The sequence below is a fragment of the Leptidea sinapis genome, chromosome 36, assembly GCF_905404315.1.
Source record: "Leptidea sinapis chromosome 36, ilLepSina1.1, whole genome shotgun sequence".
NCBI classification, from domain to species: domain Eukaryota; kingdom Metazoa; phylum Arthropoda; class Insecta; order Lepidoptera; family Pieridae; genus Leptidea; species Leptidea sinapis.
Genome location: NC_066300.1, coordinates 1331521 through 1355619, shown reverse-complemented (window position 1 = coordinate 1355619; position 24099 = coordinate 1331521). Strand labels below are relative to the sequence as shown.

General features: G+C 32.4%; 1 protein-coding gene across 1 annotated transcript in view; it reads left to right on the top strand.

Annotated features, from left to right (window-relative positions):
- Positions 1 to 24099, top strand: part of LOC126975521 (uncharacterized) — a 292595-nt gene that overhangs the window by 184713 nt on the left and 83783 nt on the right. Inside the window, exon 3 of the mRNA XM_050823459.1 lies at positions 17780 to 17828. The gene's annotated coding sequence lies outside the window, so the exon portion shown is untranslated. The remainder of the gene's footprint in view (positions 1 to 17779; positions 17829 to 24099) is intronic.

The following is a 24099-nucleotide window of genomic DNA, read 5'->3' as shown; positions in this document are numbered from 1 at the left end:
TGTAATGGGCAGGACGTATCAATTACCATTAGCTGAACGTCCTGCTCGTCTCCTCCCTTATTTTCATAAAAAAAATATCTGAGTGTTTTAATACGATTTTTTTTTGTATAGTTACCATCAGATGACCCATATGCTTGTAGAACCTTATATAATAAATACGTGCTTTGTATTTTTGACTTAAGTCGTTGTTCATAAATATCCACAAATCGATAAATAAGTCAAATAAGCAAGTGTGATTATGTTTTACAAATAGTAACAACACGAGATTGTTTAGCCAAGAGTTCGTGACAAGTGGAGTGTAACAATGATCCTAACATTTGTGTAAACACGCCCTCCGCTACGAGAGGCCCGTGGCACCCCGTGGGAACACCGACATATCCTCACGCACACTGACATTTATAAACGTTAGAGTATTTCTTGAAGTATGTGTTTCGAATGTCCATAGAGAGTACTTAATTAGACATTCATGACTTGTAGATATAAATGGTGATATTTTTTTTACGTAAATAAGGGACGAGACGAGCAGGACGTTCATCTGATGGTAATTGACACGCCCTGCCCATTACAATGCAGTGCCGCTCGGGATTCGTGAAAAACCCCAAACATTCTGAGCGGCACTACAACTGTGCCCGTCACCTTGAGACATAAGATGTTAAATCTCATTTGCCCAGTAATTTCACTAGCTACGGCGCCCTTCAGTCCCAAACAAACTATTGCTTACATTACTGCTTCACGGCAGAAATAGGAGCCGTTGTGGTACCCATAATCTTGCCGGCATCCTGTACAAAAGAGCCTCCCACTGGTAAATTTATGAGAATAAGTGAACAGATGAACAGGACGTTCACTTAGAGGTTAGTGATACGCCCTGCTATTAGAATGGTTGCCGCTAAGGGTTCTTGAAAAATCATTGACGTACAGACTCCAAATTGCCTATTAAAAAGTCATCAAAAATGTCCGAGCGGATTGTATATACGTACACATTAACTTATTCTGATAACATTAAAAAGTTATTCAAATTAACACCATAATTCTTGGCAATAATGTTCAAAGTCTATTGTATACGTTCATTAGAAGTAGTAATACTAGGTCACGCGCGAGACGGACGCGAACACGAGGCAAGAACATTCTGTTCTAACAAGCGAAATGTAATTTTTTAGCAAAATAATTAAAAACTTTGACTGCAAAGTAAAAAAAAAATCTTTATTCAATTATCAATTATTTGAATCTTCACTACAAATATTTCTTTTAAATTTCTGAATTTGCTGGTAGCTGAAAAATAAAGTAATGTTGCAATGTCCAAGAAACGGTCTAACTCTAATAATAACAATAATTTATATGGCAGAACAACGTTTACCAGGTCAGCTAGTAATAAAAGTGTATGTATAGATAAAACAAAACATTTCAAATTAGAATATCATAATATTATTAACTTTATATGTAGATACTAGCTGACCCAGCAAACGTTGTATTGTCGTAATTAAAATCGCGATACAAAAGTAACTGTTGATCGTAGATGGTTGAAGTTGTATGTATTTTTTATTGCTGACTCATAATCAAACAAATTTAAAAAAAGGAGTCAAAAAATTAAAAAAAAAATTGGCGTGGACCACCCTTTACATTTACCCTTTACCTACCCAATATGCACTAAAATTTTTCTTGAGAATCGGTCAAGCCGTTTCGAAGGAGTTTAACTGCAAACACCGCGACATGAGAATTTTATATATTAGATTTAAGTATTGAGTGTCGTAATTTTTTTATACGATTTAAACAATAAACAATAGACTATTATATCCGCGCAAGATACATTGTAATGTGATTAAAACAGATTAATATAGAAACACATTTAAGTATGTCGTTTTTTTCCTAAATTGTTATATGGTAGTCTAAAAGTACTTTATTTCATGTAAAATAAGTAAAGCGGCAAATGCCCTGCCTTCATTAATGCTGGCGTGACGACTGATATATCCAAAAGTTACGTGGAATATCACTGCCTATAAAAGGCATAAAAATGCATTTATTTTCTCAAAATCGATTCCTTTAGAATTCTTTTTGTTGTCATTTATAATTTATACTTTGCCAGACTCACGAAAAGAATCAATGTTAGCGAGCTATAAATAACACAATAATCACATTGGTAATAGAAACAGGGCTGCCCTAACTATATTAAAAGCGGCTATAACAAACCATGCACTTTGCCCACCATACCAGACATGTTGGTAATGGAATCCTAGTTCGAGATATACCCACGCAGACGTAGGGCTGTTCATATGCTAATGTCAGATCTGAATAGTGACAAACAAACGTCCAGACAATATTAACATAAGTATTCAATCCTTGCTAAACAGGTTGATGAACTTTGCAACCAAGTGTAACAACTTAAATGAACTTTTAAAAAACCTGAGAAAAATATACTCACTGAAAACGAACCTGACTAAATATTTTCTCAAGCACATCACATTATTATTTCGTATCCCATTTAATTTGTATTAAGGTCTTAAGTGTTACTTACAATGCAAATTTACGTACCATTTATAGAGTTCATAAAAAAGTGCGTGTGTACTTATGTATGCACGCAAGAAGTTATACTTCGTAGTATATCAAAACTAGCAAAAAATACTAAAATTATTAATTCTACGTTTTTAGAAAGAACAATTTTGTAAAAATCTTGTAAAGATAGCTTTGGCAATTAAAATCAAATTATTAAATAATGAATATGGCTGTATGGGCTTGAACCCTTTGCCTGTCCTTATAATGGACAAAGAAACAAAAAAAAAAACGACTGACGCAAATTTTAGGAACGAACTTCAACCTGTTACTTTTGTGATACAGTCATGCTCGCGCATCTTAAAATTTCACTCTCATCATCTTTTCAAAACGCGCCTAAAGAAGTATATCTTCAAAAGATTTCAAATTAAAATGATACAATTTTATTTTTAGCTAAGTAATTTTGTCTTTAATAAAAACTTATTATTATTATTATTTTATATGGAGTATAATAATCATCGTACAATGATTACATGAAAGCCTGAATTATTTAGATATTTCTAAAAATAATAAAACTCATCTTCAAAATTCAATAATTGCACAACTTTCATTATAATGAAAGTCTATCTAACGATTATTACCAATGCTATTTGAAATCAACTTGCAGATTAATTATTGTATACAAATACTACAAGATCAAGCAAACTATAGCACCATACATCTCAATAAGATGGCGCCATATTGCCCAACCCAATACTGCGATACATTTAAAATATCTTTAACTAGGAACTTAATCAAGGCTTAAATTATAATCAACTTTATAGCCATTTAGTATATCTTTAGCGTTAACCCAATGTCGTAATTGCTGTATGAACACAATTTATTAACGAGTTTACTGTAATTATAGACTTAGGTGTGGTTTGAATTTTGATTTAACTCAAAACCAATGATGGTCTTACGTCTTAGGTTCTGCAGGCTATCTTTTTCTTACAATTATGGCTTCAGACTTTGAGGGAGGGTAAGTAAAAACTCTATTAGTAGGACCTCTTCCTGATAAATAGGCGACACAAGTAGGTAGAAGCGGTGTGGTGGTGGCAGGAGACGCTTACCGGTGACCAATACGTGTTTAACGGTAGAGCAGTCGGCATAAGCACTTGTGAGGTATAAAATCACATCAATTAAATAATAAAATAATTTTGTTTCAATCTACTTGGATGCCTACAGAATTGATTTCGATTTATAACATAAGTCTATTCAACTATTTTGAAATTATTATGATTTTTTTACTAAGGCTTGGTAGAGGTGCACTGAAATTTATTTAAAGTTTTAAAAGAAAACGACTTTAACATTTTACCTTATAATTTCAATAAGTAGCGGCCTATCAGCTTAAGTTCATTAAAGTAAGATAATTCCCACCGACTTTCCATTAAAATGAACAAAATTTGGTGCTCAAGTGGATTATAGTAATGATATTTAAAATGTTTTTATCATAACTGAATTTGACTTTGCCAATTTGATATTGACTTGATAATTGAAAGAAAATCTAGGACAAGATTGGTGCTTAAGCTAAATAACTGCAAAATCTTATACGTCACACTCGATTAAACACTCAATTCTGATTCATAAAGCAAAAGCAATTAAAGCGTAGGTGGCGTGGCCGGTATTCTACAAAACAAACCAATTATAGGCGCCCGCGGTAAACCTTTAAGACCCTAATTATTTGTTAATGATCGTACTCCTATTTGGTCATTTGTGATCGTAAATGTAAACACATTTTCTATTTTATTGTTCATAAAGTTAAGTTCATTTATATGCTCTACATTTCTATATATAGAGTTGTGTTTTGTTTGTCCTCGGTTGGGGGTTGGTGTTTCGAGAATTAATCACTTAATCATTTTAAGTGTTTTATATTTACAATTTTGTAAACGAAGCTAAATGCTGCACTTTATTTTCGTGTTTTATTCACGCAGAGGAATCACAGGGCGAGATCTGAATGGTGCATCTTCACTTGACTCTTTTTTTATGGAGCCTCGAGACTAGACAAATAGTTGAATAAGAAAATCTGAAAATATAATATAATGTAATCTGTACGTCTCATAAAAAAAATATAATATAATGTATAAATAATCATATAGTGTAAAAGTAATATTAGAATATGCTAAAATTTATAAAAAATAATATAATATGGAAAAGAACATATATATAATTAACTCGGCTTCACCCAAAGTTAATGAGTTGGTACCTACCGACTTCTTTTTCGAGTTTCTTACTAACCGCGCGGAGGTCGAACATCAGGGCGACTGTAGTAGGTTGCGGTCGCGTCCCGTCTAGCACTGGAAATTTGCGCTCACTGGCGGTACCAGCACCATATTATAATGGTGTTTAAAACTAGTTTTCTTATACTCGTACGTAATGAATAACATTAAAGTGTTGATAATTTATTCATTACGTATAAGATTTTAGATAATATGATTTTGGATGGGATATCACTTTAAAATAACTAATTGTTTAGATTTGAAAGGGCGACATTACAAGTCAATTTTAAGCAATGCACGCACACTAATACAAAGTGACATGCAAATTGCGAGTGTAAGACGTAGCTTGTAACGCACACTAAAATATTAAACCTAGCCTGTTTTCATTGGTTCTCTAGCAGCAATATGCTCTATCTAGACGCTTAAATTATCTAGTTTGATTTTTTGTTTTCATATATATTATTATATACTAGGATGTCTCATGCCACAGTCGCTCGTCGTACCGCTTCGCTGCGACGTATATTTGAGCGAAGCGAGGTAATCTAAGTCTGTGTACAACAACAAAACAAAATTAATCAAACAAGATTTGATCAATCGGCTCAATTTTTAAATAAATATAAACAGCGCGTGCTAATTTAGAATAATTTGTAAATCATGTTTGTTTTTGACCATAATAAATGAATCAAGGCGAAATTCAACATCATGTCTCAACAATATCCTAGAAAATTTCGAAAGCTTTCTATGAGTTTTTTTTTTAAATCAGTCCAGTAATGGCCGAGGAACGATTTAACAACAGATGGTAATACAACTATAATACTATGTTTAATTTACTATCGCACAACACATCGGTAGGGCTTTTTATTGTCGTTGGAATTTAAGACTACATTTCTATAGTCGCCCCTTAGGTTCTAAGAATAGACGTGATATGAGAACTGAAGTAATTATGTATCAAGGGTGGAGTGTGAAGCCAGTAATGACCCACGACCGTAGCATCAGGGGCTTAATTTAATTATAACCGTCTCGAGACTTTCGTCGATCTATTGTTCGCATGAGATGTCAGATTTATATTATGTTATAATGGCTTATTTTTGATTTGTCTACTACTTTGGAATTTCATATTCTATATATATATCAATATTTAATTCTGATCTGTAAAACGCTAAAAATGTATTAATAGATTGATTATCTTCTTGATTTAAGATTTGACTTGATTTAAAACTTCTTATCACTAGCTCAACCCTTTACCAAGTAGCGGTTACATTCAATAAAAAAAAATAGGTTTACGTTCGTCTCATTTCCGTGACCTACAAGAATAAAGTGATTTTGATTTGATTTGATTTATTCCGTACAGCGATATACTTCGGATACACATTAAATTTAATATTATCTCTTCCTATTGAGATATAATTATTGTTACAATTTTTATTTGTGTGAAAACATCTTAAGGAGTGTTGACTGATTTTAGGAGGGGATACCTTGTGGGTTCGATTCACTAACCGTCAATTTCGTCACTGACTGACGTTTATATAATGTACTTTGTAATTGAAAACTGTTATAAAAATATAATTTGAACAGTAGGTGTAAAATAAAAACTTACTTTACACCTTACTTTGTAACAATTGTAACTATAAATATTGTAATTATAAAATTTAAACAAACAGTTGTCTTTTAAAATTTAAGGTTTCCACTTCCGCTTACACTATTTTTCATTTTATTATGTGTTATCCTATTATATAATATTATAAATGTGAAAGTTTGTATGTCTGGATGTATGTTTGAACTTCTTTAACGCAAATACTACTGAATGTTGATGATGTTGATGAAACTTTGCAATAATATAGCTTACACACCAGAATAACAAATAGGCTATAATTTATAAAAATATTGTGTGAAATATCTATACATTGAAATAAAACTTGAGTGTCTGTTTGAAATATTGAAATAACCGTTTTTTACTAAATGTATATTATGAATACATATACATACACCAAAATATTTTTTTTTTTTAATTTTTGTCTGTCTGTTTGTTCGTTTGTTCCGTCTAATCCGGCTAGGCTACGTTTATTTTAGAAAAATAAAGCAATGTCCAAGAAACGGTCTAACTCTAAAAATAATTTTAATGGCAGAACAACGTTTGCCGGGTCAGCTAGTATGTAATATAATAGTAAAAAAATAACAAACACAATGTATGTTATATTCATGCATATTATATTAATAAATCCTTTAAATTAACAACAATTATAAAAACACAAGAGATTGTTGTTCATTTGTAAATATTTTTTATTTATTTATTCAACCAACCCGCGTCTATAGTAAGCCGTACTAGTAATTACAACAATTTCAATAATAGTTACAGGAAAAATCTTATAATTATATCAAATATATTAATATGGATATTTATATAATATTAATGTTGCTAAAATAAATGGTGGAAAATTTTCGTATTTTCTCTCAGAATAGAACTTTATTAGCTCCAGAATGTTTATTCGAGAGATTGCGTTATACTTATTCAAAACCGAAGTTACTGTCCCATCAAAAAATCAACTGTGATCATTTAAATTAATATTCTCTCAGGAATTTTGAACATAAAATCCAGTACGAATGAGATCGAAAAGGTAATGAAGTATCTTTACATTTTCTGTAAAATGTTGTTCAATAAATGTTATATCATATACAGATCAGTATCTTAACCATAAATGTTTTGAAGATAGAGTGTCAGAACCTTGACCGAAATCCAAAAAAGGTCAAGCCACCCATGATGATGCAGTAATAAAAGTGGTTCACAAAAATGCATTATTTACCATTATTGAGTGGCGCGGGCGCAGCGACAAGCGAACTAATTACAAAGCTAAACAGCATGTAGGTGTAAAGGTACCTGTAATAAACTACCTAAACTCATAACTTCTAAGCCAATATTGACCGTGGACGGTTCCCACGTCATACAGAATTCCGGGAACGTTCCCAGATAATAGGGCGCCTGTAATGGCCGCTGCAAACAGATTGGGGGATGTATGATCGGTTACAATGCCGGCTTTTAACTCATAAAGCCTGTGGTAATTGGATCGCCTTTTTTGTGAGTTCGTTCTGATCGCTGTTTGACGGCGAGTTTGTACGTTTACTTTAATTGTGTTTTTAACAAAAATGCAATAAAGGCACTTATCTTCTCAAAAATGATGAACCAACGAATCTGAAACAAATGGCACGCTGAGAAAAAACTGATGGTGCAGAAACCCAGTATTCCTTATTGCGATTAAAAAAAATATAATATAACTATAATTAACTGTTTCATTCGATTATTTAAGTTACTATTAAAAGAGTATGTTTTAATTCGAATATAAGAAAAAAAAATAAGGGACACTATATTACTGACTTCAGTGTCAAAAATAATAAAAAAACATGATAGGGAATTCCAAATTGCCACTATTTATAAAACTATTTTTTATAATATGTATATAAAGGGGACAATTGCCTAATAACAAGTGGTACTGAAATGCTACCGTTCATAGAAGCATCTGCAAAACCCAGACCCCATGGTCAAGAGATGCGTTGTCGGTCTTTTAGTTGGTTTTATGTATAAAATAATCTTAGATAATTTATACCTCTATAGATAGACTTAAGTAGCTGTGAACACGTTTTAAAAATAGCGGAGAACTGTTAACCTCTATTTTCAATAACGCACAACAAAGTGACATGCGTATCGTATGTCACTGTATCGAGTGTAAGACGTAGCTTGTAACGCACACAAAAGTAATAAGCCTGACCTGTTTTCATGCGTTGTCTAACAGAAAGAGGCTCTATCTAGACGTATAAACTATCTATGATAATATTGTATTTAAGCCGTTAAATAGTACATAAGTAATTCATATACAATATATGTACACATTACTGCTTCACGGCAGAAGTAGGCGCCGTTGTGGTACCCATAATCTAGCCGGCACCGGTGAAAAGGAGCCTCCCACTAGTAAATCACTTAAAATCAAAGTGTGAGTCAGGCTTACACTTGACCAGTTTTTTTAACCGACTTCAAAAAAGGAGGAGGTTCTCAATTCTTCGTTTTTTTTTATATGTTTGTTACCTCAAAACTTTCGACTGCGTGAACCGATTCTGGTAATTCTTCTTTTTATTTCAAAGCCGGTGCTTCTCGTATAATTTGGTCCAGATCTGAAAATGGCATCCATTAGAAAACCATAAAAGTCTTAAATTTGCTACACATACGTATAGCAAAGTGGATGATAAATTTACGAATAACTCAATATCACGCAAACCGATTTCGATGATTCTTTTTTTATTGGAAAGGATATACTTCAAAGATAGTTTGGTGAGAGTTTGGTTAGGTTCTGATTACGGAATCCATGACAAAGTAACGGAACTCTTCAATTTTAAGGAGCAAATTAACGATACTCGGCCGAAACTTTTTTATGTTATCTGAATATTTAAGTCATCTACCATAACATAGTTATGGTCAAGTAATTATCGCAGTCAATAATGATGATCAATGAGACTCCTTAACGACTTACAGTAAGGGTGCAATCTGTGGCAGAATTTCTAACTGTCTGTAATAAAATTGCAAAGCACTTACGTTCATTGCTGCATTGAACAATTTAGTATATGTACACATATTTAGACAAATTGATAGTAAGTGTACTTCAAATTCACTAAAAATCATAATTATAATAAAAAAAAATTAACAAAAAAACAACCGGCTTCTAAACGACTATTCCAAAACAATAGATGTAATGCGCACGAAAAAGTATAAAAATAATTGCGTATTTTTATATAATCTAATACTAGTTACGATTACGTTACTAGTTACCATGTTGACGACATTAACGGAAAACACTATTCCGCAGTGATGGCAGGCGATGAGACCACAGCCTATTTTTAGCGCGCGAACACTACGTCATAAAATTAGGAAATCATTAAAAATAGGAAACTGCATTCAGAAATTTTACTTTCCAATGTAGAACCTAGGTAAAATTTTAATTTTCATCATTAATTTAAATCTTCTTTCAACTTTATTTGGCTTTGCAGTTTAGTATACTTTCCAGGAAACTGAGGTTGCCAGCAGTTGAGAAAATGAACTGAAAGGGGATTACCATAAAGTTGCAAAGCTAAATAAACAAATGATGAATTAATGTTATTGTAACGTTTAGCACCAATCATTTTATAGGACATGGTAATTATGTATATGACTGTAACTTTCACCAGAAATATAATCTTTTTTCTTTATTTTTTAAGGAAGAGGAGAAAAAACGAGCGTACGTGTCACCTGATGTTAAGTGATCACCGCCGCCCTTATTCTCTTGCTACACCCAAAGGAATAACAGATGCGTTGACGGCCTTTTAAAAGGTGTACACCCTTTTTTATGAAGGTATCCATCTCGTATCGTCCCCGAAACACCGCACAAGGAAGCTCACTCTACAGCTGAGTTACACGTGGATGAAAGCTTCTGTTAAACCTCACTGTAGACGAACATTCAGTTATACCCGTGTTAATATATTCTTGATAATGTAATGTATGTTCATAGGCACATAAGTGAATTTGATAGGAACTGTCATAGCCATAATGTTAACACCAGGAACAAATATAAGCTTATAATGCCTACTACTCGACTTAGTCGAGTTAGCAAGTCTTTTGTGGGGCGATGTATATGCTGTTACAACAGGATCCCAGAAAATTTTCAAAACAAAAATATTACGTTATTCAAAAGAATTGTTAAAAAACGTTTGTGTGGTAAAGGTTACTAAAACATAAATGACTTTATTAATGATACCACAGATTTGGGAATGGAGCGACCGCCCTCAGGCTATTAAATAATAAGTTTAATTTTACAATGTTACTTTAATTGTGAAACATATTTTTGATGAAAAAAAAGCCCGCTGAGTTTGTTGCGCCCATTCTTCTCAGGCCTTATTTGAATAAAAATATTTGAATTAGAATTTGAATCATTTTAAATTGTTGTAAATAATACATATAGATAATTCGCATTGTTTACATTTATTTATTTATTTATTTACAAGTAGGTACAATAACAGATAACAAGATAAAACTATCCTCTAATAACAAATACAGCATATTTTTATGATCCTGAGATCCAATTCAAATTGTACACATCATTCACCAAATACAGTAAAAAAAATAAAAAAATTTATAAGTGGACACAATAGTAATTACAGTATAACGAAATTTAGTTAAACATTAAATTATTTTACGTAAACTAGAAAGTTTTATAAAGAGTATTTTTTAAAATGTCTACATTTGGAAAGAATATATCAAAATCAGCACACACTTCGTTAAATTCTCTACAAATTCTCATAATCGGGTTGTTATGCGATACATTATTATTTGAGGAATTGATCGAAAATAAACATGGAATACGCACAGATCGTGTTGGAACTTTAAAGTTTATCAAACTTAATATTAACTTGTTATAATATTATTATAAATTTAAATAATTATAAATTATAACTTATTACTATCCATAAAACCATTCGCACTGTTATGTAAGACGCACATATCAGATACCCAACTCCGTTTATCAAGACTATGCAAGTTAAATTTACGTAAGCGCTCAGAGTATTCGGGAATTTTACGTTTAACACCCAACCTGCTACAGAGAACTCTTACAAACCGCCGCTGAATTGACTCTATTCTATCACGGTGAACATTATAAATTGGAGACCAAATCACTGAGCAATACTCCAGGATACTTCTCACTAAACCTTTGTATAATAATATCCAGGAGTTTTCCTGTTTAAATGGTCTGGCGATTCTAATAACAAAGCTTAACATCGTAATGGCTTTTGAAGGATAAATCCGAGTCAAAGATGACGCCCAAGTCCCTTATCACATTCACACCATCTAGAACATTACCGTCGATAACATAATCATGAACAAATGGATTTTTCTTGCGAGTAAATGTAATCAGTTGACACTTTTTTATATTCAGCATCATGCGGTTACTTTTACACCACTGCCAAATAGTCTCGATGTCCCTTTGCAGCAATGAGCAGTCTTCTGAACCGTTTATTTTACGAAATATTTTTATATCATCGGCGTACGCCAGACACTCACATCGAATTTTGGATAATAAGTCATTTATAAATGCCAAAAAGAGCAAAGGACCTAGATTTGAGCCTTAAGGCACACCAGAGCTAGCAAGAAATGGGACTGACTCGAAGCCACTCAACGCAACTAGTTGCGTACGATTTGATAAATAAGATGTGAGCCATCTGTGAAGATTACCATGAATTCCCAGGTGATGTAGCTTACATAAAAGCACTGAATGGTGAACGTAGTCAAAAGCTTTCGCAAAATCTGTATATATTGAATCAACCTGACTCTTATCGTTAATTGTGTCACATAAGAAAGAAGTATATACCAGTAAGTTAGAAACAGTTGAACGACCCGCAAAGAAACCGTGCTGACGTGAGCTTAAGATGGGCTTCAGATGGTTAAAGGCATGTGCATACACAAGCCTTTCAAAGATTTTGGCGAACCAACTTAGAATGGTTATCGGGCGGTAGTTTGTGACAGTGTTTTGTCCCCAGTCTTATATATTGGTGTTACTTTAGCAATCTTCCATAAAGCAGGAAAGATTCCATTTTGTAGTGATCTGGTGTAAATAAGAACGAGGGGTTTGGCGAGACTCACAGCTCACATACGAATTAAAATGGGTGGTATACCATCTGGTCCAGAATTTTTGGATAAATCAATGGATTTAAGCTGTTGAATAACATTTTCTAGAGACACTGAAAATTGGCAGATTGAAAAAGCCCAAGGAGGAAAGTCAGGAATATAGTTCACATTACTATTAGCGTTCATAGAATAAACCGCCGAGAAATGATCAGCAAATAAGTTCACAATGCCAGGGCCATCCTTAGCGTATCGGTTATTGTAACTCATCTGTCTTGGGTAGGCATTAGTGATTTTCTTATTTTTAGTGTAACGCCAAAACCCTTTTAAGCTTATAGCCAGATCAGACTCTATGCGATTTATATATGTGCGAAAACATTGATCAAAAACTACCTTAGCTCTACATCTTAACATTAAAAAGTATCATAATCTCTTGGATTACCGTAAGTTTTAAATTTGACATGAAATTTTAATTTAGATTTTAGCAACTTTACTAGCCTAGTAGAAAAGCAAACGGGATAAGATTTTTTGCGTACTTTGGTTTTGGGTGTGTACTTTTCAATTATTTCATACAAAGTGTTATAAAAACAATAAACGAACTCATCAAAATCAAGTTGCAAAGCTCCCAATCAAAGTCTAGAATTTCCCTAATACAGCTCTCGTAATCGGTCTCATGAAAACAGAGTTTCTCAGTTATAGAGTTGTTGAGTTCAAGCAACGGGGCTCGACCACTAAGTAGGGTAAGCTCAAAGGGAGGGTGGTGTGAGTCTAAGCGGCAAACAGCAATGGTATGACTTAGTGAGATAGTATCAGGTGAATCCGTTATCGCCAAGTCCAAGATTCTATTTAAGTGGTTAGGAATGTAGTTAAGTTGTTTTGATAAAGTCAGCTGGAAAAACTCAAACAATGCTCTAGATTTTTCGCACACGTGGCTTAGAGGAAGTCCTGTTTGGTTTGACCACATCATACTATCCAAGTTAAAGTCACCAATAATGTAGATTTTATGGTTTGGATGGCTGCTCATAATATTTTGACATTTATTAAGAAATTCTACACATATCATCGTTCTAGCTATAACACTTGTTTTTCTAACCTACTAAGTCTCAAAATGCAAGTCACTAACCTAACTTGAATAGCTCTTAACAGGTTTACAGGTATTTACAAAATTTGCTCAACGACCTTCACAATCAGGCCTACAATCAATTTTCACAAAATAGCATTGAAACAAGTAGCTTGATACTCTCTGTTGATAAAATGTGTTGACATAAATCAGGGGCCGTCAACCTGCCTTATTTATCGCATTGTTTATTTGTTTAATAAAGATTATTTAAACCTTCCAGCTAAGACCAATTAATAGTCGTTTATTGCATTTCTAAGGCTGTTTTAAATAAATGTGGCTAAACAAACTTTAACGGTTGAAATTACACATTAATACAAAGCATTTTATCTAAGTAACTTATCTAATGACAAGCGATATTTTGAGAGAATAATCTTAAATGTTTAGTTTAGCAGTTTCATCCTTAGTTAAACATTATATGAATAATACTTTCTGTATATAAATGCATAATTTTCCATAAAAGAAATTTGTAAATTGGTTTTTAAACGACGGAGATTTGTGCTAACAAACATAAAAACCTCTTTTGATGTGGTTTGAAAATCCAGTGTACTTACACATAATTTGGGTATATATTTTTTTCCCTTTAATTTGTGTCAGAATTTAATTCTTACGAATATAAACTTATATTTTACAATACTTTCTTTTTTGTAATGATTTATTTGATTGTTTGTAATTATTGAATTCTTACTAAGATTAACAGTTTTTATTTTTGTCTATGGTGTTAGTAAATTCTACCATAGTTCATTCACTGTCTGTATTATGCTATCATCTTCATTCGCAGTTACTGATGTCTACTATCATGCTTGCGAAACGTGGAATATGTAATTTTTCGATTATTTTATTTAACAATACTGAGACTATTGTTGTCTTATTTTGTTTTGCTGTTGGGAACGTTGTTGTTACGTAAATACAACAATTGATTGCAAGCATCAACAACTTTTAAAAAAGCATTACAACGCAAAGTACTTCTAACACTGCTCAGTACAAATAAATGTTTTCTAACAACATGGAACCAATGGTTGACGGCACACGAGATAAACGCCTGAGTTCAAAATGTCAATATTATTATAGTTAATAGACTGAAATGTAATGTTATTAATGCTTATTGAAAATATATTATTAGATGTTACAACGATTGCTAGCTTTGATTTATTAAACTTATGCAAATACTGATTATTTGTAAATGCTACTAGACTCTGTCAGATCCGATGTTAAAATAACATACGTTGGTAATGCACTATGATGTGTTACAGTAACTCTACCAAGAGGTGACAGAATAACTTATAAAACCGACCAAGTGTGAGTAGGTCTCCCACACAAAGAGTTCCGTACCATTGAACTGTATGATAAAACACTGTATACTTTTTAAATACCTTATCAATTCTTTTGAATTAATTTCAATCATTTTGCTTGAATTTGTTAACTGACCATTTTGAAATTCTTCATCTATATTTTTACTGTTGGTCGTTTAGACGCAACATATACTGGAAAAAATTCAGGTATCTAACTATTAAGGGCTGTACCTGCAAACAAATTGTCGACCAAAGACGGATGACCAACTTAAATTATTTTTGAAATACGGGACGAGACGACCAGGACGTTCAGCTGATGGTAATTTATACGGCCTGCCTATTACAATGCAGTGCCGCTCCGGATTCATGAAAAACCCGAAAATTCTGAGCGGCACTACAATTGTGCTCGTCACCTTGAGACATAATAATTTCACTAGCTACAGCGCCCTTCAGACCGAAACACATTAATGTTTACACATTACTGCTTCGCAGCAGAAATAGGCGCCGTTGTGGTATCCATAATCTGGCCAGCATCCTGTGCAAAGGAGCCTCCCATTGGTAAAGCTTTCCCTTTGGTTACCCTTCTGATACATTATCTAGGATGTTACTTTTTCATTATTTAATCATACAAGATGCATCATCCTAATATAGTTTATTTGAGTAATCATTCTCAAGTCAAAATTCAAATACCCATGATATAATTTTTCTACAATGTGTTTGATTGTTTGGTAAATTATATGCACTGGCAGCAATTGCTATATATAATATAGACTTATGAATCATATAGACTAGACTAGAATAATGTAACGGGCCCTAACATACACTACTTTCCACTGTCCGTTGCTAGAATGTTGTTACTTTCGCCATCTATGAAACCCGATATTAAAATCGATTAGCCATTTCGTACAAACTCAAATATAACAAAGAAGCTTACCAATCAGTAGCACAAACAAGTAAAATATATGATGTTTAGAAACATCCTTCTATAGCGTTCTAAATACACATAAGTAAATTACTATGTACTCAATAATATACTATTAATAACAGTAAATTGGATATAATTGATGATTGACTGAAATTTATAATAAATAATATGTCCAATTCACATATAAATAATTATTGTATGTCTCTTTCCTTTGCGAGAAAATACATAATTTATTTAACACAGGTGAAGTAGCCACGTTAAAGTGCAATTTTCACCTTTCTCCTTCCCACATTTAAATTCAAAATAATGATTAGCATAAGCTGTGCACTTACTCGATTGTAAATAAGCTAAATATTTACCTATTAGCCAATTTATGTGCACTAAAGTGTGTTTTAATATCCGTGTACGCTTACCATAAACCCATTACATATAGATAGAGTCTGCTGCACAAGTGAATTTAAATTTAATAAAAGAAATCCACATTAAACCAAATATTACAAAGTACGTTATTTTGATATCTGGTATTAGTAGAGTATTTTACATATTAAAATAATATGACGTGTAAAACGCGTGTAAATTATAACATGAAATATTTTGTAATATTGATAATATCGTGTTTTCATCCCGGCGGTTTTGTTAAATTCCATTAAACGTGATAGTGGGTCAGCAAATTTAATGAAACAAACAAAATATTCTTTGTAGTAGTGTTATATACATTATAAAGTACCTATATATAAGGTGCGAGATGTTTGTTTGCTCTTGTGTTGTACAAAAAAACATCTACCCTAGGCTACCAACCAATGAGTGACTCAGTACACATATTTGTTGGTCACGGTATCAGGGTTGAGATAGTTTAAGTGTAGGTTTCTTTTTTCAACGCAAAATGTGATATCATTTGTTTTAATTATTCATAAGGTCATGGAAAATGAAGTCAAAGCAACAGTTAAAGTATCTGCATTTGCATAAAATACACTTGAACTATCTATAAACATTCCTAGACAATTGTGTTTACTAAAGGTAATTACTTATAAGTAGACATTTAAATTACATTTGCAGTTCGCGTCGCGGTCGCCCAATGTGCAGTTCTTTTGAGTGAAGTATACATGCCAAACTCACATATAACTTGTATGAATTATGATGCACTCTCAATGTAACATTTATTCATCAAATCAAAATAAACTATATCTGGATCACCTTAGAGTTTATTATGCTTGGATTGTTTTGAAGATTAATTGTTGAGGCACCCCGCTGTGTTGTTTGCTACACTTGTCAGAATTATATATCAAATTTATCAGTTTGAGCCACGATTCGTTTAAGTTTACCTTATTAGATTTAGACTAAAATAATTAGGATGCATGTAACTTAAGTGAAATAATATATCGTTATAATTATTACTTAGATCTTTAATTAAAAAATGAATGTTTTATTGTCAGTCTAATAGAAGAGGACACCCAGATAGAATTTCGATAAGAATCTTGCAGAATCATCAACTTAATAGTATAATAAGTAAAGATTTCAAAAAATTTCCCAGGTTCTCCCCAGGTTTCAAAATGTTGGCATTCAAAATGGAGCTTTTCTTCTTCTTTCGTACAAATAGATAATACGCGTACGCGTACGTGTGTATGTGTACGTGTACGTATAAGGTACGTGTACATGTGTACGTGTAAGTAAACACGTACATACCTTTTAATTTTAAAAGTTCCACATTCCACTGTGTTTGGAGTAAAAATACCTTGTGTTTTTTTATGACTTTGCCATTAATTGATATTCGAGGAGACTGTCAAATCACAAGATCTTTTTATTAAATCATTTAAAAAAAAAAATGAAAATATAGCTCATATTATATTCAATATATTCATTAAATTTAATAAGCAAAAAAACTGTGTTCTACTTGACAATTAGTGATTTAAACACTCCGTCGATTAACTCATAAGTCTGAGATCTTACCTCCATCCAGAAAATATCTGTCAGTTATTTTGTGTTTTGCGTGATCCATGCATTTTCAATGTTAAATAACATAAGTTCTCTTTACTTTATAAATAATGTATTCAAAATATTTTTTTTTTACAGATACCTCACACAGTCGCATCGGCTCCTTAAAGAAAGCCAAATTCACAAGGTATCTATAATTTTATTTTACATCTTAAATCACTAATACGTCTAGATAGAGTTTGAAAACGTTGAAAAAATTGAGGTTAACAGTTAACCTCTATTTTGAACGATGCGCGCACCCTAAATCAAACTGTCAACAAATCGCAAGTATAAGACGTCTTGTCACGCATAGGTACTAAAAAAGTAATAAACCTGGCCTGTTTTCATTGATTGTCTAGCAGCAAGAGGCTCTATGTTAGTTAACCTAAGTTTAAGTTTACTTTTAATTATAATAAATAATTAATGTTAACTATGGGACGTAATTGGCCTGAAATAAAAAAAAAAAAGAATTATGTAGATGTATTATAAATTATGTAAGTTTTAAATGCATCAAATATTATAAATTGAATTATTACAAGCTGTAAATTTCAAAATACTATAATATTAATATTAAATAAAGGAAGATATGTTAAATTAGAATATTACCTACTACTCGTCGATAAAACTTCTTTAATTTTGTAGGTGATGAATGAGAATCAGCTGTTACGCTTGGCTATGTAACGATCGGTTGGGTAGTCAGCTCGCTTCGTCGTATCGGATGGGTTGTTAGTCAGAGCAAAGTTCGCCAGAGTAATTTATACACAATGTGTTTATTTATTTATTATATGCGAACACTTTATAGCATCATATTACAGAGCATTTGGTCATTACACTACACAATTTTATATTAGACTAGCTGACCCAGCAAACGTTGTATTGCCGATATTAAAATCGCGATACAAAAGTAACTGTTGATCGTAGATGGGTGAAAATTTGAAGTTGTATGTATTTTTAATGCTAAAAATTAATAAACAATTTGACCACCCTTAACATTTAGGGGGATGAAAAATAGATGTTGTCCGGTTCTCAGAACTACCCAATATGCACTCAAAAATTTCATGAGAATCGGTCAAGACGTTTCGAAGGAGTTTCACTACAAACACCGCGACATGAGAATTTTATATATTAGATTGTAAATACATTAGATTCATTTAATGATATTTTCTGTCGTATTGTCCGAAGCACCCACCGTTAAAGTTGAATTTACATTGCCATGTTAATTTTGTTTTTGCAAAAAAATGCCTTAAGAAATAGTTATCCAAGAAATATTACACTTAATTGCTACCGTCCCATTTTAACACTACACAGTTAATGTTTAGTTACCATCATCACCAGACTGTGTGATATAGATCAACAGCACGAGATATCACGAAACTTACCTTCACCAGTAACCAAATTATAGTACCAACTTCTGTCCACGGTGTTTCCAGATAGCTGATATGACATTGGTGATACTGTATAAGTAATTTTGGTTTCCTGAATTCTCAACACTGTTTCAAACGCCAAGCTCACTGCTGACTGTGTTAAAACATTATTTTTAACGAATTCATCTACAATGGTGATTCAGGGTCAATCTCACAGAATTTCGAAAAAATAATATTAGTTATTGTAATATTTAGTAATAATAAATAAAACTATCTACTTTATTAAAGCTACTCTAAAAAAAATAGCAAAACTGTGTATATAGTATTTTCTTTAATTAACGAGAGTGTGCGTGTAATTCTTTAATTCATTAATAAATACAAATAATTAAAAAACATCCAAATTTCAATAGAGAAGATAGTCTAAAATTATCTAACACCTGGGATTCAATAATCTCTAAATTAAAACCCATAACTACACATACCAAAAAAGAAGAGGACACTGTCTGTAAATTTTGCCAAAAACCATCTGTGTACAGCAAATACCACCTCCGAGGAAATAAATGGCGCTAAACTTCATAATGACAACTATGACAAATACTATCTTTGACTCACTTTATCTGCAGTCCCCCTGAAAACGAGATCTGGAAAGGTCTTGAAACGTCGGGTTAACTAAAATGAAAATGTAACTTTTACGCAAACATCTAATGTAAAACTGTTACAATTACACGCGTTTTAATCCTTTAAAGGTGTTTTATGTAGCAATACTGTGTATAGTTGAAAAGCTCAAACACGGTGTTAAGTACCTAATACATTGCTCTTTAAATAAAACAATATTACTACACAACCACGAACAGCATTAAAATAAGATTATGAACCAACAGCTTACACTTTACAGCTCATTTAGCTCTAATTGGAGCCGTTTGTCGCAGTCTCGTGAAGCTTTCAACAGCTGACGCTGACAACTGATTAATTAACGACGCGAACACATCTCTACTAATTTAACATTTAATTAATAACTTTTAACAGATCATTGATTGTTATTTGTACAGCTTATAGATTAAATTATGTGGTTTTATGAAACCACGGTAAAAGTGAAACTCTTTTTCACCTTATAGATATTTAACTAAAAATTTTTGGAATAATATTCCATTAAGGGTATAAAAATCGCTTTATCAATCTTGATTTTATACTTGGAAAATTGTAATGATAATGGGGAATAATAAAAGTAGACTAAGTCTCCAACTCATTTTTTTATTGAACTCTGTGACTTAGCCCTGGTTCAAAATATTGATTAAAAATTGAATTTTGAAAAGAAAATGCTGAAATTTGAATACTTTTGAATACTTTCAATTCTTTTTCATGTATATATAGATATACAGTTTACATGAGGTGACTGATTCCCAATACTTTTCAATCAATATCTTTAATCAGGGAGAGTACGACATACATAATACTTAACAATTATTTAGATTATTTACACATATTAAAAAACAAACAATGCAACACACAGACGAAAAAGTTTAAGACGATGTTATAAAAGTTTCAATTGAAAAAAAGAATACTTACGTACTTCATATTTAGAAATGATAATAATCAAATTTTAGATTAAATATATTACGCCAAACGGAACCTACAAGTTAAATAGAAAAATGAGGTAATAATAATCAAAATTTTTCGGCAACACTTTTTACAGTGGGTCTATATTTTAAATACTTATAGTCTTTGGATTTTGGTGCCAATATATTATTTATAGACTACGTCTAAATATTTTACTATTGCATGTGCAATATTTAAAATATTTGTGTATTTAAAGTATTTATAAAGTATTTGTGTAAGGTCGGTGTTTTATTATAAAATAAACTGAACGAAAAAAGTCCCATGAAAAGTGAAATGAAGAAGTAAAGTATATTATTTTTTTTTTCCATAATGAGACTAACCTGTAACTTAAGAAATAAATATTAAAGTTGTGTTCAATAAATCAACTTAACCTTGATAACAATTTGAATTTTTGATTTCATGGAATAGCCCAGGTTTAGGTTAACTAGTAGTTAGTGGGTGTGCCATTGTTTGTTGTTGTCAAACAAGTTATTGAAACACACACTGAGGCTTTTTATGCTTCGCTTAATACATGGAATTTTTAGAAGGAAGGGCTTAGATTAAGGATTGGTCTCCGCTGCGCTCCAACTAGATACCGCACTACCTAAGAACAATAGATAACGCTTCGTTTTATATTACATTGAAATTAATAAAATACTTACTGTATATGTGATCCCAGTGTCTTTCTTATTTCTTGTAGTATTTATTATTTTTACAAACGTTTACCACGCAACCCGGCATTTTAATTTCAATTAAAAGCAAAGTTTAACAGAACATTAATTGGCGCACGTCAACGTCACACATTGTTTGAGACTGGCACGAGTACGCCCACTTGGGCGTAGTATTATTTGCCGCACTTTGAGGCTACGGCTGTGGTATCTGATTGGAGCGCAGCGGAGACCAATCCTTAATCTATGAAGAAGGGGTTAAAGACTGTGTATGGTATGACATAAAATAAAAAAGTATTTAGCGTCAATGCTTTAGTACGCAACGGTTTCGCTCACGTAAAAGTTCCATCTATCGCCGTGTTATGCATAATATTTATGTTCGTCAATGATACAACGATTCAAACGTACATTCGAAAGTCGTAAATAAAAACAGTTTTCTTTGAAGTGTTTTGTACTGCAAGAGGTCAAGTTCGTATGACGCCTTCTGATTGCTATAAATTGATAGCAATGTGTTCCTATGAGCTTCTAGTGACATTATTGTACCGTTATCATTTGAAAAAGCACTTTATTGCAAACTATTTTAGATTTACAGTCCGTTGACGACAGAACGGGTAGTAAAGAAATAAGTTTATAGAAACTGGGAATAGTAAAATTTATTCTAAACTTTATATATGCGCGTTGAAGCTTTGGAATTGCATGTTAAAGTTTTAATAGAACTCTGTTTGCGTCTGTTTCCGTCTGGAGTTAATGAAATTGCTTGACGCTTTCATTGTCAATATTCGACGGGAACATATTCCTGTTTCGAATTGAATTATCTGCTATTTCTGCTAACTCAAACATACTTCGATCACAAAATGTTTTCTAGGAAATTTTGTTTTGTTGATGTTTTTTAAATTTTTCTGGAATATTAGGACAAAATGAGCATACGAGGGTCATCTGATGGTATGAGTAGGCAATGGCTGCCGTACCATATTTACAAAAAAAAACATGATATACTTTAATGATGTCAACGTCCTTACCAGCCTGCGGTCCCCACTTCCCACTGTAAATATATTTCTATCCACGGACTAGTAAAAAAAGAAGGACTCCACGTCGTGATATTAGCAAGTGAAGCACCTTTATGTTAGTGTGTGTGCGGGTACGGGGTATACCAGATACAAAATTTTTTCTCCCTTAAATAATCATATATCTACAAATACTTTTATAGTATTGTTTTTACACTTTTACAGAACGCACGACGGCATTCTTAAAATATTTTATTGCGACGCAAACTGATCTGTCACAGATGATGGCAAATCTCATAATGGCGGCCGATCGGCTTGTATTAGTGTAAGTGTGTGCGTGGGGCTATGTATTTACACGTTTACCGGCTTGTTTTAGTGCCTCACTGTTATGTAAGGTGACACGGAGTCCTTCTTATTTTACTCGTCCGAGTTTATATCATTTTATTTAGATGAAGTATACTATGGCCATAATAAAAAAAGCAGAATATACTCGTATATTACACCGTTAATAATAACAACAACTGTTGACATTATTTCACAACAAGCTATAAGTAAAAGACAAATTTAATTTTTTCACGTTTTTATTCATAAATCGTTAGCTAACGCAATTTTTCTGCATTGACGAAGTAATGAAATAATTATAGGCAGGATTTTTGAAATTTTGTTTTGCAGTACATTAATTAAATGGCATATTAACTATCTATTAACTCCCTCTATACATCTCTCACTTCTGTTATGTTATTTTCATTAAATATACAAATTTCCCACAACACGTGTGTTGAATACACATTTACGGCATGCGGACGGTTGGCTTAGTTGGTAAGAGCGCTGGGACGTAGCGTAGTAGACGACGCGGGTTCGAATCCCGCATCATTCATAAATTTTGAGAACAAATTAATTTTACACAAGTAAGTCAAAACGTTTGAGCAATTAAATGTGCATCACTTTACGTACGTAGTATCAAATATAATGTAAAATGCTGTAACTCTAAAGTTAGATTTAAAGGAGTGGTAATGAGATTCTTGCCACTTCTTCGCATTAAGGCTCAGCTTTTCCGAAGTTTTAGTAAAATCTATAACATTCGTATGTGTCATTTTAATCTAAGTGAATAAATGATTCATGTTTCTTTCTTTCCCCCTTCCCTTTCTAAACCTAAAGAAATACCAACGATGCTCCTAAATAGTATAATAATATTTATCTTTTATTGACAAAACATTAGAAAATGGACCGAGTAAAGTAATCAGCCATGATGTCTTACGAGATACATGGTTGTTGGATTTTAGCAGATGTTGGTACAGCTCGTGTAGATGATGATGGTGATGTTGGAGCAGCAGTAGCCGCCACAGCAGCCTCCGTAAGCTGCACAAGTTGAAGAACTTCAACTTTGATAGTACAAAATACTTAATACACTGTTAGCTCTTAAAATATATTTTTACAATGTATTTTTTATTCACGTGTGAATTTTATGAACTATATAGGTATACTAGCTGACCCAGCAAACGTTGTATTGCCGATATTAAAATCGCGATACAAAAGTAACTGTTGATCGTAGATGGGTGAAAATTTGAAGTTGTATGTATTCTTTAATGCTGACTCATAATCAAACAAATTAAAAAAAAAATCAAAAAAAATTAAAAAAAAAATCGAGTGGACCACCCTTAACATTTAGGGGGATGAAAAATAAATATTGTCTGATTCTCAGACCTACCCAATATGGACTCAAAATTTCATGAGAATCGGTCAAGCCGTTTCGGAAGAGTTCAAAGTTTAACACCATGACACGAGAA